This window comes from Rhododendron vialii, chromosome 1a, assembly GCF_030253575.1.
Source record: "Rhododendron vialii isolate Sample 1 chromosome 1a, ASM3025357v1".
Classification (NCBI taxonomy): Eukaryota; Viridiplantae; Streptophyta; class Magnoliopsida; order Ericales; family Ericaceae; genus Rhododendron; species Rhododendron vialii.
Genome location: NC_080557.1, coordinates 932081 through 944279, shown reverse-complemented (window position 1 = coordinate 944279; position 12199 = coordinate 932081). Strand labels below are relative to the sequence as shown.

Below are 12199 nucleotides of genomic sequence, written 5' to 3'. Positions count from 1 at the left end.
TTCGGTTACTGGTTCTCAATTAAAGAGTCGTGGTTAGAACCAAACCGTACCGTTTAAAACTAATACACACACATACACACTTATATGTGTGTAATTAAATACATATTTGGATTTGGTAGGTTAATCTTTCCTTGCTAAAGTTAATTTATTTAGAGAAGAAATCTTATTTGCTAGGAAAGTTCTTAATAAAATTTCTATTTTTAGTTCACCGATGAGTTATTTGGTGTTTAAAATTTTTAATTTTATGAGTTCATATGAATAAGTGTTTGAATGCTAATTGGATAGAGCCAGAACCGAACCAAAATAGACCTGTCTTGCTGTTTGGTTCTGGTTAGATTCCACGCATATATTGGTTAGGTTTCAGTTCCCAATTTTATAGAACAGTCTAAAATGGCCCGATTACTAGTTTTTCTAGAGAACCGGACCAATCCAGACCTTATGCACCCCTAGTGATTTTGTAATTTTAACTTTCAAAAAATTACTACCATTAGAAACGTGTTAACAATATCTTCAAAATGAGATAAATATTGAACATATATGGATAATACTTGAAAAAGTAAAAACTTAAATTGTAGAGGTAAAGTTGAATTTTGGAAAGAATGGATGAAATTTTAAAAACTAGATATAGAAATAAAGAATTATAATTGGAGTGTCGTTCTTTATACACACTTTTTGAGTAAAAAATAAGTACTACTCCCTCCGTCCCAAATTCTTTGTCCGGTCCACAAAACGAAATATTAAAGTACAATTTTTGCAAGAAAAAATTAAAAGTTTTTCAACAACTTACTAGATATCTTTGAGTATTTTTAATTTGTGAAAAAAATTTGAATTTTTTCTTGAAAAAATTGCATTATTTTTAGCCAAATTTTTATAAATGGTCCTTCTAGTTTGCATGAATTTTCATTTTCGTCCCTCTAGTATCAATTGTGTTACTTTTAGTCCTATAATTTGCATTCTATCTCAATTTCGTCCCTCTCGCTTACAGCGTTAATGAAACAAACGGAATTGGAGGACAAAATTGTCATTTCTCCTCACAGAGGGACTAAATTGAGATTTCATGCAAACTAGAGGGACTATTTCTATAATTTTGTTTTTGTAAATAAATTTAAAATACATCATATATAATATAATTTTCATCTCATTTTATATTGAATAATAAAAAATATTTTGAAAAATTTTAAAGTTTTTATTATATACATCACAAAAAATATGAGAAAATTCGAAAAACAACCCTTATGTTAATTGTCTTGGTCTTGTATTTTTTTTTCAATTGAATTTTCACTATCGTTATTTTTTTTGTCACATGATTAAAAAAAAAAGTTGTTCAGTAGTATTTAGAAATCTTGTAATTGTGTTTAATTAAGCATTGAAACACTATTAAATATTAAGAGATCAAATACATTAAAATATGGGTATAAGTGTATTTATTTTGGGACTTACTCATAAGATCACTCATATAACAAATAAACACGGATTTTAAACATTTTTTTTATTGGGTGAAAAAATAAGAAGATTACAAGAACATGATACAGAGACATTAGCTAAGGGGTTGATTTGTACATTTTCTAATATTTTTGTAATGTGTAATGAAATATAAATTTTTCAATATAGTTTGATTACCCAATAAAAAATAATTCAGTTGTCAAATATATTACTTATGGTCTTTTTTATTTTATTTGCAAAAAACGAAAGTAAAATGTAAAATTTTAAAAATAATCCCTCTGGTTTGCATAAAATTTCAATTTGGTCCCTCTGTAAGAGAAAATGACAATTTTGCCCTTCAATTCCGTTTGTTTCATGGATGGCGTTAGGAAGAAGGACGAAATTGAGATGGAATGAAAATTATAGGGTTAAAATTGATACAATTAATAGTAGAGGGACGAAAATGAGAACTCGTGCAAACTAGAGGGATCATTTTATAAATTTTCCTTATTTTTAACACTCCGTTTTGCGGACCGAACAAAGAATTTTGGACGGAGAGAGGAGTATTTTAATTCTTCAAAACGAAGAATTGGATTAGAAATGCTACTCCCTCCGTCCCCTTTTTAATGTCCAATATTCCATTTTGGGCTGTCCCTTAATAAATGTCCATTTTGTAAAGTTAGTGAGTAAAAGTTGGTATAATTTTCATTTTGCCCCAAAAAGTATATTCCATTTTGAAAAGTTAGTGAGTAAAAGTATAATGATGATGTCTTCATAGAGGGTAAATAAGGAAAGTAAAGGTAAAAGTTGATGTGAAAAGTGTAATAATGATGTTTCCTTAATAAGTTAGAGTTACGAAGCGGGACACTTAAAAAGGGACGGAGGGAGTATATAATACTAAAAGAGAGAGTCCAATGTAGAATAAAGTGTAAAGTACAAGGTTTAAAAGTGTAGTTTTCTTTGGTCAAAACGTGAAAGTACAAGTCCAGTTACCTTACACGTGGCAAGTTCTCGTTCTCCCGAACACAAAAATAGCCAAACCGTATCTAAGTTTCAGAAGTTTCAGATCGAGCCTTTCTCTGTTATCTTCTCCGCCCCCTCCCCTCCCCTCCGCTCTCTCTCTCTCCCTTCTGTCTCTCCCTCTCTCCGCCCCCTCCTCTCTCTCTCTCTCTCTCCCTTCTCTGCCGTCGCACAATCTACTGTGCCGATCTACCACCGCTGCCTCCCGTTGCGGCTCTCTCTCTCCCCCTATTTCTTCTCCCGTCTCTGGCCGGCGCACAATCACTCCCGATGGGAGTATTTTATATGCAACTGATTCCTTTGACTAAAGGTAAAAATCATACTTTACATGGATCAATTTTGAAGCTATGATAGATAATTTACATGAATCCATGCCGTTAACTTACTTTGTTTATCAACTCATTTTGCTTGTTTGCTAATTGCTACCCATGTAACAGTAGTGATGCATGATTTATAAGAAGCGGGCATCCAAACCGCATGGATTCCCGCGTTGATAACAAAAAGTTAGTAATTTCATAGGTATATATTGCCTACTTGCTAGGCTTGGGGGAAGAGGAGATTGTGTGTATATATCTCGCCACCATTTAGTCTCACATGCGCAACCAAAAAATGATTACAGTAATAATTAGGAATTTTAGGGTTTAGGTTTGGTTTCACTCTTAAATATGGACGGAACCAGGTCATATAAGGAGGGGCCGGTTACAACATGAACACAAAATTTTGATGTTTCAATATTCAACAAAATGAAGTATTTAAATATGTAAGGCTTGCGTAGGGGCGCTACCTTTTTTTTTTTTTTGTCTCCTTTCACTCCACTAGCCTTCACTTAAGTCGCTGCTCACGGAATTTACCCAATACAAAACAAAATATATAGGTGCTCTTAACAAATCAAAAACAATTGCGAGGCAAAAAAAATGAAAGTTTCTTATTGCGTTAAACATAAAGAATGTACCAAAATGAGATGTGACGCTACCTTAGATCTGTATAGCTGCATCAGTAGTTTTTTTTTTTTGCTCGGCAAAAGAAGATTTTATTAACTCGAAAGGGGTACATCGAGGAAAACTCGCTAAGCACTCAAGCTTAGAACAAGGAGAAAACAAAGAAACTGTCCAACCGAAAGTTGAACCGCAGCACCCACACAAAATCACTTACACTTTGACCTTCCTCATACCATCAAGATAACCCTTAAAATCCTCCACCGAGTATACCTTAATATCAAACTTCACCTTAACCCACATTGCTACTCTGGTTTTAATTTACTCTCCAAGATCCTCCACCCGCCATGACGCATTGTTGAATACAATATCATTCCTTACCAACCATATCGACCAAGTCGTGGCATGGAAGGTTGTTTCCCATAAAAACTTCTCTAGATTTTTAAAACCCATACCGAGCCACCAAGTAAACAAATCTAATAGGGAGGCAGGGCACACCCACTGGACACGCCACCAATCCAAAATCAAAGACCAAACGTCCCAAGAAAATTGGCAATGTAAGAATAGATGCTCCGGCGATTCCAAGTGTAATGAGCAGCGAGGGCACATAGCCGATTGCCCCTCAGGAATCAAGTTTCTATAGAGAAGTACCGTTCTCGAAGCCACTCTATCCTAAAGAGCCAACCACGAGAAAATTTCCACCTTCGGAGGGGCTAATACTCTTCCAAATTGATCCCAAAACCCAGTTGCTAGGGAAGCCCAATTGCTCCCATTTATGATAGACTGATTTTACTGGATAACAATTGTCAGAAGCCCATTTCCAACTTAACTCATCCCGTTTTGATTGATCCAACTGCACTGCCTGTAATTTCAGAAGCAAGTCTTCAAATTGTTGATCTTCCCAGGGTCGGAGCCTTCTCTGGAAAAGAATATTCCACTTTCCATCACCACTTGCATCTTTTAATTCACTGATCATCCTTTCTTTTTTAGTATGGGATTCACCAATAATAGAGGGCAAATGGCATTTGAGTCTATTAACTAGAACTTTTGATAACACCTTGTAAACCCATCCCACCATACTAATGGGCCTAAACTCTTTGAAAGATCTGGGGCAATCAACCTTTGGAATCAGAGTTACAAAGGTTGAATTAATTCCTCTAGCGAGCCTACAGTTAGCATGGAATTCAGCAAAGAATTGCAATACCAAATCCTTCATAAAACCCCAGCCTTTTTTTACAAACGAAAAATTGAAACCGTCCGGGCCCGGAGCCTTAAGACTACCACAATCCTTTACTGCTGCAAGGATCTCCCCTTCCTCAAAAAAAATTTCAAGTTGATTGGAGATAGCAAGTGATAGTACCCTAGGTGAATCGCCCCCCACCACTGCTCTTATCCTTCGCTCTTCTTGAAAATTATTGCTAAAATGCTCAACGGCAGCAGCCTTAATTTCCAACGGTTCTTCTAGTACTCTGCCATTCACCAAAACCGAACCCACCATATTCCTCCGAAACCTATTATTTGCGATGGCTTGAAAATACCTTGTATTTTTGTCACCCAATTTCATCCAATTCAGCCTCGATTTTTGTCTCCACATAGTTTCAGCCAGTCGAGAGATTCTCCAGAAATCAGTTTTAGCCTTACATCGCAAGGCTTTCTCCTCAGTGCTAAGTTCCCTCTCCTCCACTACTAGATCAAATTGGTGCAGCTCAGTTTCCTTCTCCTGTAGCGTTGTCTTCATATCCCTAAATTCTTCTTTATTCCACACCTGGAGCTTGTTTCTAATAGCTCTCAATTTCTGCAGAATAATATGACCAGCCCAACCTCCCACCTGAGTATTCTCCCATGTTTCCTTGGCTATAGCCATACACCTCGGATTCGATAGCCAGATATCCATGAATTTAAAAGGTCTAGGTCCCCAATCTCTACCATCATCTATTAGTAAAATGGGACATCTATTAGTAAAATGGGACAATGGTCAGAGATGGGCCTATGGAGCCCCCACTGAAGAACTTTGAAGCTATCCAACCATTGTTGGGAGAGTAAAAATCTGTCCAGACGACTAAGGATAGCGTGGTCTTGGTAGTTTGTCCAGGTATACTTCCTCCCAATCATTGGAATGTCAATTAGCTCCCTAGAGTTACAAAAGGCCACAAAATCCCTCATTCCCCTCTCCATCCGACTGCATCCTTTCCTCTCATGGACCGCTCTAATTTCATTAAAATCACCCCCCATACACCAAGGTAGATTGGAATTCCTTTTTATACTAGTAATTCATCCCACACCACTCTCCTCTCCCCCGCCTCATTTGGAGCGTACACATTAACCACACAACAGGGAAAAGTATGGTTAATCACACCTTGCAAAACAATAAAGGACCTATGGGAAATTATATTATCAGCCACAAAAAAATTACTATTCCAAATGGACAGAATTCCTCCGAAAGCCCCAACAGCATTAGCAAAAGCAAACTCAAAATCACTATTACCCCACAACTTCTGAACACCCACTCTATCAATGAATTCCAGTTTAGTTTCTTGAATGAAAATCAAGTCAGGCTTCCTCTTTTTGATTAGTTTGTAAACAAATCTCTTTTTTGTAGAACTCCCCAAACCCCTAATGTTCCAAGAAATTATCTGCATTACACAAAACACAACCAACCTACAACCACCACGAGAGAAACAACAGCTACCCGCGAGCTTCTCTCTCCAAAGAGGCAGAGTATTCCTGGGCCTCAATCTCAATCATTTTACCAAGAACCACATCATCATTAGGACGAAAAATAATACCTAACTGACCTCTAATCGCCATGGTATCTCTGACCTCCCGGAAGACCTCTGAATCGCCTAGGTTGTGCTCTTCTGAAGAGAATGGAGAAATTGATTCCCACTGCTCCGAATCTGGAACGACCTCCTAACTAATACTCATCAGATTTGCTAGCTGTCGGCGTCTCCTTCTCCTGCACCCAGCGTTGTTAAGGTCCACCATCAAGTTGGTACCAGGAAATTGGGACACTCTCACCAAATCAGTAGGAGCTCCAGCACCAAATTCCCCCAAATTTCCTTCGGCTTTACCCCCTGGAGAGTTCTCACCTTGATATTTTCCATTACCATCAGATGGGGAGGGCTCAATTACCAGAGGAGAGCCCAAATCTTTATCTGGATTAAATGGGACCCCGGGCCCATCACCACATGCAAGGTCCACTGCCCCTTCTTGGGCCAAATAAAATTCTTTAGATAGGAAATTGGTATGGGCCTTGAGGCCCACCTCAGACTTACCCATTTCCACTGCTTCCACAGACTCCTCAACTCTAGATTCAAACGCCTCCGAGTTGTCCTGGTTGACTGCACTGACTTGCATTAAATGCACGTCTGCTTCTCCTTGCTTTGAGCCCCCGCCTCCTTCATCAGCTTTCCCAATAGAAGAGTCCCATCCATCCTCACCCACTCGAGTTCTCTGGGTCCCAGCTTTGAGAGCCACGTCACCATTTTCTTCCTTGTCTCTCCTGAAACCAGAGGTCCTGGTATCCCTCATCAGAATTCTTCCCCCACCATCTTTTTCCTTAAGCGGTGAGTATAGGGCTTCAACCTCATTTGGAGAGCTTAAAGATGAAATTTCTGAAATCTTTACATCGTAACACACACCTTGAACCTCAATTTTAATCCATTTATCAACGGTTGTTATCTCCTCCGTGGCTACCAGAATTTTCCCTTCGGCGAACGAAAGGTCTTTGAGAGTGGATTCGTCTACCATAATGAGCAATCCCCACAGCTCCGCAATCAGTTTAAACGAGGCTGCGTTCCAAACGTTTAAAGGGACTCCCTTACAGCTAAGCCATGCAAATCTCTCCAAGCAAGCCGGTTCCCCCCTCCATGGTTTAACACTTGCAAACCATAGATCCATCCAGTGTTTCTTCATCATCTCGTCTCTATCCTCCGTGCTCTGGAACGTAATCAGAACAAACCTTCCGCCCATGGATCGAAATTGGGCCACTTTATCAGTCTCCATACTGAAGCTGACATTAAGAGTCATCATGGAGACAACTCTGTGCATCATTGCTACTGCACTCCTATGAAGGCACCCATTGCCACTCGGTTTGATTTTTAAAAAATTCTTTTGATCAGGCCCTGCTTTTGATGATTCCCCTTTGAGAGCTTGAGCGAAAGATTTATTTATTCCACCGAGACCACCATAGAACTCAGCCCTACTATCCTCCCTCTGCACCTCATTACCATATCTTTGAATTGGATTCACACCTTGCCAGATTCCTTTCTCCTTCTGTAATGGAGGCTTGAGATGTTTCACCGTAGACTTCAATTCATTGATTCCGAAACTGGCTTCTTTAACAAAAAGCCTCTCATTCTCCACCCAAACTCCATTCATTCTTGATATTGCCATGTTGGCTGCCTCATAGCAACCATACCTGACGAAACCAAATTTGTTGCCTATACTCTTGCTTCTTTTCAGAGGTATAAATACATCTTTAACTTCCCCAAACTTGTTAAAAGCTCGCTTTAACCACATCTGGTCCTTTTGCTCCGGAATATTATCAACAAATAATGTGACAGTTTCCATTCTCCTCTCCCTGTTTATTTTTGCCCCTCTATGGTTTTTGATCACCGGGATCCAACCCCCAGCTTCCCCTCTGAGTTGTTCTCTGTTTGGCCCACTCTTTCTCTCACTCTCTCTCTCTAGCTCTCTCTCGCTCCATCAAACCTTTGTTTTTAGCTGCATCAGTAGTTGCCAGCTTCTTGTTGGGGAGGGGACCCCTTTGTTCGTAGACAAGAACTATCGAAAGTTGTCTATGATTGAGTCGGAACTAATTTTTGCATCAATCTCCTTCCCAATAAAAATATAACCAAAGCATCTGTGAGAAACCCATCCTCCATGGGGAAGCCCTACCCCAATAAGGACACTTTTGGTTCTGTCTTTGCACTTATATAGGGATTTTAGGGATTTTTAACACAAGGGATGCATGGGCCAGCGCTGTAGAACTTTTCAAACTAATCCGAAAAACTATTATAGTTACTGGAAATAATTGGAGTTGGGTTGGGGCCGGGTTACCCCCTGCATGTCCTTGTGTCTGCCCCTGCCATGTAAGGAACCATGACTCCTTACCAGAGAGTCAGCAACTGCGTTTTCATTTTTGACACAAGGGATGCATGGCATTTGTTTGTTTGAAGATCTTAGAGTGACAATTAATGGAGTCGAAGCCAAGACCTCACATCTAAAGTGAGGCTACACGACCAGCAAGGCTAAGGCCATGGGCTCAACTAGGTGCATTTCACATGGTTCTTTTTTTGTGAATGTGAAGTCTAGGTTCAAGTTTCCCCCCTCCTTTTTTGATCAGCCCTCTCCCCTCCCCTTTGTTAGTAAATTATCTGATGTTCTTACATGTACACGAAAAAAGGAGGTTTTCATATTGTAGCCTTCAGTGTTTGGTGATATTGCGATACTATTTGTTTTCTGCTTTTGGTTGTGTAGGTTGTTTGGTGAGGTGAAGAAAATGAAGGCTGTGAAGTTCCTGTTATGGGTTCTTTGTCTACATATAGTCTCCCTCGCTGGGGTACAGAATCTCTCTCTTGATTCTATTTCTGTGTATGTGTGTGTGTTACTTTTTCAACTCACTATATTCCTGCCATATGTTCCATCTCAAATGCAGATTGATGGGAGTCCAGAGACCTGTCCCGCTAACATTAGCAGTGGATGTGGAGATGACTGGGAAGGGGAATTTTTCCAAACGCATCACATCTTACTCAAAGTCAGTAAGCTTTCCCCTCTGGCTGGTTTGTTCCCACCAACCTCGGACTATGTTCCTATTGACTTTAGATTTTTCGACCGAGACTTTACAAAGCTTATGAAAAGCAACTTCGGCACTACCGATACCAGAGAAAAATCTAAAGTCAACAAGAATATAGTCCGGGATTGGTGAGAACAAACCAACCAGAAGGAAAAGCTTATTGACTTTGGCACTATCGATACCAAAGAAAAATCTGAATATTGATACATTTGATACAGTGTTGCATCATATTGATACATTTGATCAAATATCGATGTATTTGGCTCAAAATGTATCTATATATCATTGCTGCATCTTATTGATACATTGGATCAAATATTGATATATTTTGCTCAAAATGTATCTATTGTGAAATTCACGATCTCAAGGTAGTGAAATTCATGAACTTCAAGCGAAGCTAAAATTTAGAGCTCTAATGTGGTGAAATTCCCGAACTTCCAGGTCAGTGAAATCAAGAGCTCTATCCTAGTGAAATTCACGAGCTTCCAGGTAAGTGAAAATCAAAAGCTCCATCCTAGTGAAATTCACGAGCTTCAAGGTAAATGAAAATCAAGAGCTGTAACCTAGTGAAATTAGCAAGCTCATTTTCACTTACCTTCATGCTCGAGAATTTCACTAGTTTAGAGCTTAGATTTTAACTTACCTTCAAGCTCGTGAATTTCATTACCATGAGCTCATTAATTAAACTAGGTTAGAGATCTTGATTTTCACTTCCCTTGAAGCTCGAGAATTTCACTAGTTTAGAGCTTAGATTTTAACTCACCTTCAAGCTCGTGATTTTCATTTACCTTGATGCTCGTGAATTTCACTAGCATAGAGCTTTTGATTTTCACCTACCTGGAAGCTCATGAATTTCACAAGAACAGAGCTCTTGATTTCACTTATCTCGAAGTTCTTGAATTTCATTACGGTAGAGCTCTAAATTTTATCTTCGCTTGAAGTTCATGAATTTCACTACCTTGAGCTCCTGAATTTCAATAGGATAGAGCTTTTGATTTTCACTTACCTGAAAGCACGTGAATTTCACTTGGTTTGAGCTTGGATTATAACTTTCCTTGAAGCTCTTGAATTTAATTACCTTGAGCTCGTGAATTTCAATAGGTTAGAGCTTTAAATTTTTACTTAACTTGAAGCTCGTGAATTTCACGACCTTGAGGTCTTGAATTTCATTACCTTCAGCTCATGAATTTCACTAGGTTAAAGATCTTGATTTTCACTTACCTTGAAGCTCGAGAATTTCACTAGTTTAGAGCTTAGATTTTAACTTACCTTCAAACTCATGAATTTCATTACCTTGAGCTCGTTAATTTCACTAGGTTAGAGATCTTGATTTTCACTTTAACCTGAAGCTCGAGAATTTCACTAGTTTAGAGCTTAGATTTTAACTCACCTTCAAGCTCGTGATTTTCATGCAAGATAGATATATTTGATGCGAGGATGTTGATGAGGGCTTGGCTGCCGACAAGTTGGAAGGAGATGACTTCGAAAGGCAACGACTTCGAATCCCTCATCATCCAAGGAAATGCAGTGCCAATGCACCAGCAGCCATGCCCCACATACATGCAGGACACATGGTCAAACATTTCCGACCCCTCTCCGCCATTGACAACCGGAAGTGAAGTTGGATGGGACGGGAGATCAGATTTAATTTTTTCGTGGGACAGGTAATGTGTGTTTAACATATAGCACATGTTTGTTTAAAAAGAGTTTTCCATACAAGTACATGTGTTACTTTTCCTAATGTCATTGTACCTTTTTTCGGGCAGCTTTTCTCTTCAAAAGATGAGTTGCAATGTGCGGTGAAGAGGTACTTCATGCTTAGGAACAATCTCACCAGGACAGATAGATCGTCCCCCAAGGCCTTGGTTTTCAAATGCAATTACACAACCCTCTGCTACTGGAAATTCTTACACTATTTAGTCGTCAGCTTTGCTTTTTCGAGGTCCATCCTTCCAAGTTTCATGAATCATAATTGTAAGACTCCGGAGAGAGTAATTACACAGCGGCCAAGATCCCTGTGAAGTGGTGTGTCCCAGCACATCTTAAATTTTCGAGGGCCCCATGAACGCGATGATGGACTTAAAAAGACCTTACAAGTTACAAGCAGCAGTTACAAAGTCTGGGGGAAATTCCAATTTCCCTACACTGGCATTTGTTCTGTAGCTGTATTCGCATGGTTATATTTGCCATTGATTTACCCTCCTAAAACACCAAGTGTTTTCGACGTTAAAATCCATCAAATCCAAAATTATTCGCTGTGTTTGGTTCACAATTTTGAATTGAAAATTTTGAGTTAAAATGTAAAAACATGTGATTGGATGAGTTATTTTTGAAATAATTGGACCCCTTTACTCAGTAAAACCAGAGAAGAAACAAAAAAACTGACGGATAAAGAAGTCACCCGTTCACCAAGTGTACAAAGTTACTTTTGAAAAAAGCTGTTTTGTTTTGTTTTGAAACCAGGAAAATTCACGAGCTTAAAGCTAATAAAATTCACCTTGAAGCTCGTAAATTTCACTAGGATAGAGCTTTTGATTTTCACTTACCCGGAAGCTCGTGAATTGCACTAGAATAGAGCTCTTTAATTTAACTTGAAGCTCGTGAATTTCACTAGGATAGAGCTCTTGATTTCACTTACCTGGAAATTCGTGAATTTCACTACGTTAGAGCTCTAAATTTTAGCTTCGCTTGAAGTTCATGAATTTCACTACCTTAAGATCGTGAATTTCACTAGGATAGAGCTTTTGATTTTCACTTACCTGGAAGCTCGTGAATTTCACTTGGTTTGAGCTTAGATTATAACTTTCCATCTTGTTCCTTTGGTGGCGGTTACTTGCGAGGTTGTTACAAGGGCTTCCGCCAATCACAAGGTCAAAACCACCAATGTTACTCATAGTACGCTTAAGACGATTGCCATCCAAACGCATCACATCTTCAAAGTCAGTAAGCTTTCCCTTCTGGTTGGTTTGTTCCCACCAACCCCGGACTATATTCCTCATTGTTGCATCATATTGATACATTTGAT

The 12199-nt window shown here is 38.9% G+C and overlaps 1 long non-coding RNA gene across 1 annotated transcript; it reads left to right on the top strand.

The window, feature by feature from the left end:
- Nucleotides 1-8456: 8456 nt before the first annotated feature.
- Nucleotides 8457-11443, top strand: LOC131334052 (uncharacterized). The gene is made up of 4 exons (XR_009202016.1): nucleotides 8457-8940; nucleotides 9037-9522; nucleotides 10116-10838; nucleotides 10941-11443. It is a non-coding gene; the product is annotated as an uncharacterized LOC131334052 (long non-coding RNA).
- The last annotated feature ends 756 nt before the right edge of the window (nucleotides 11444-12199 follow it).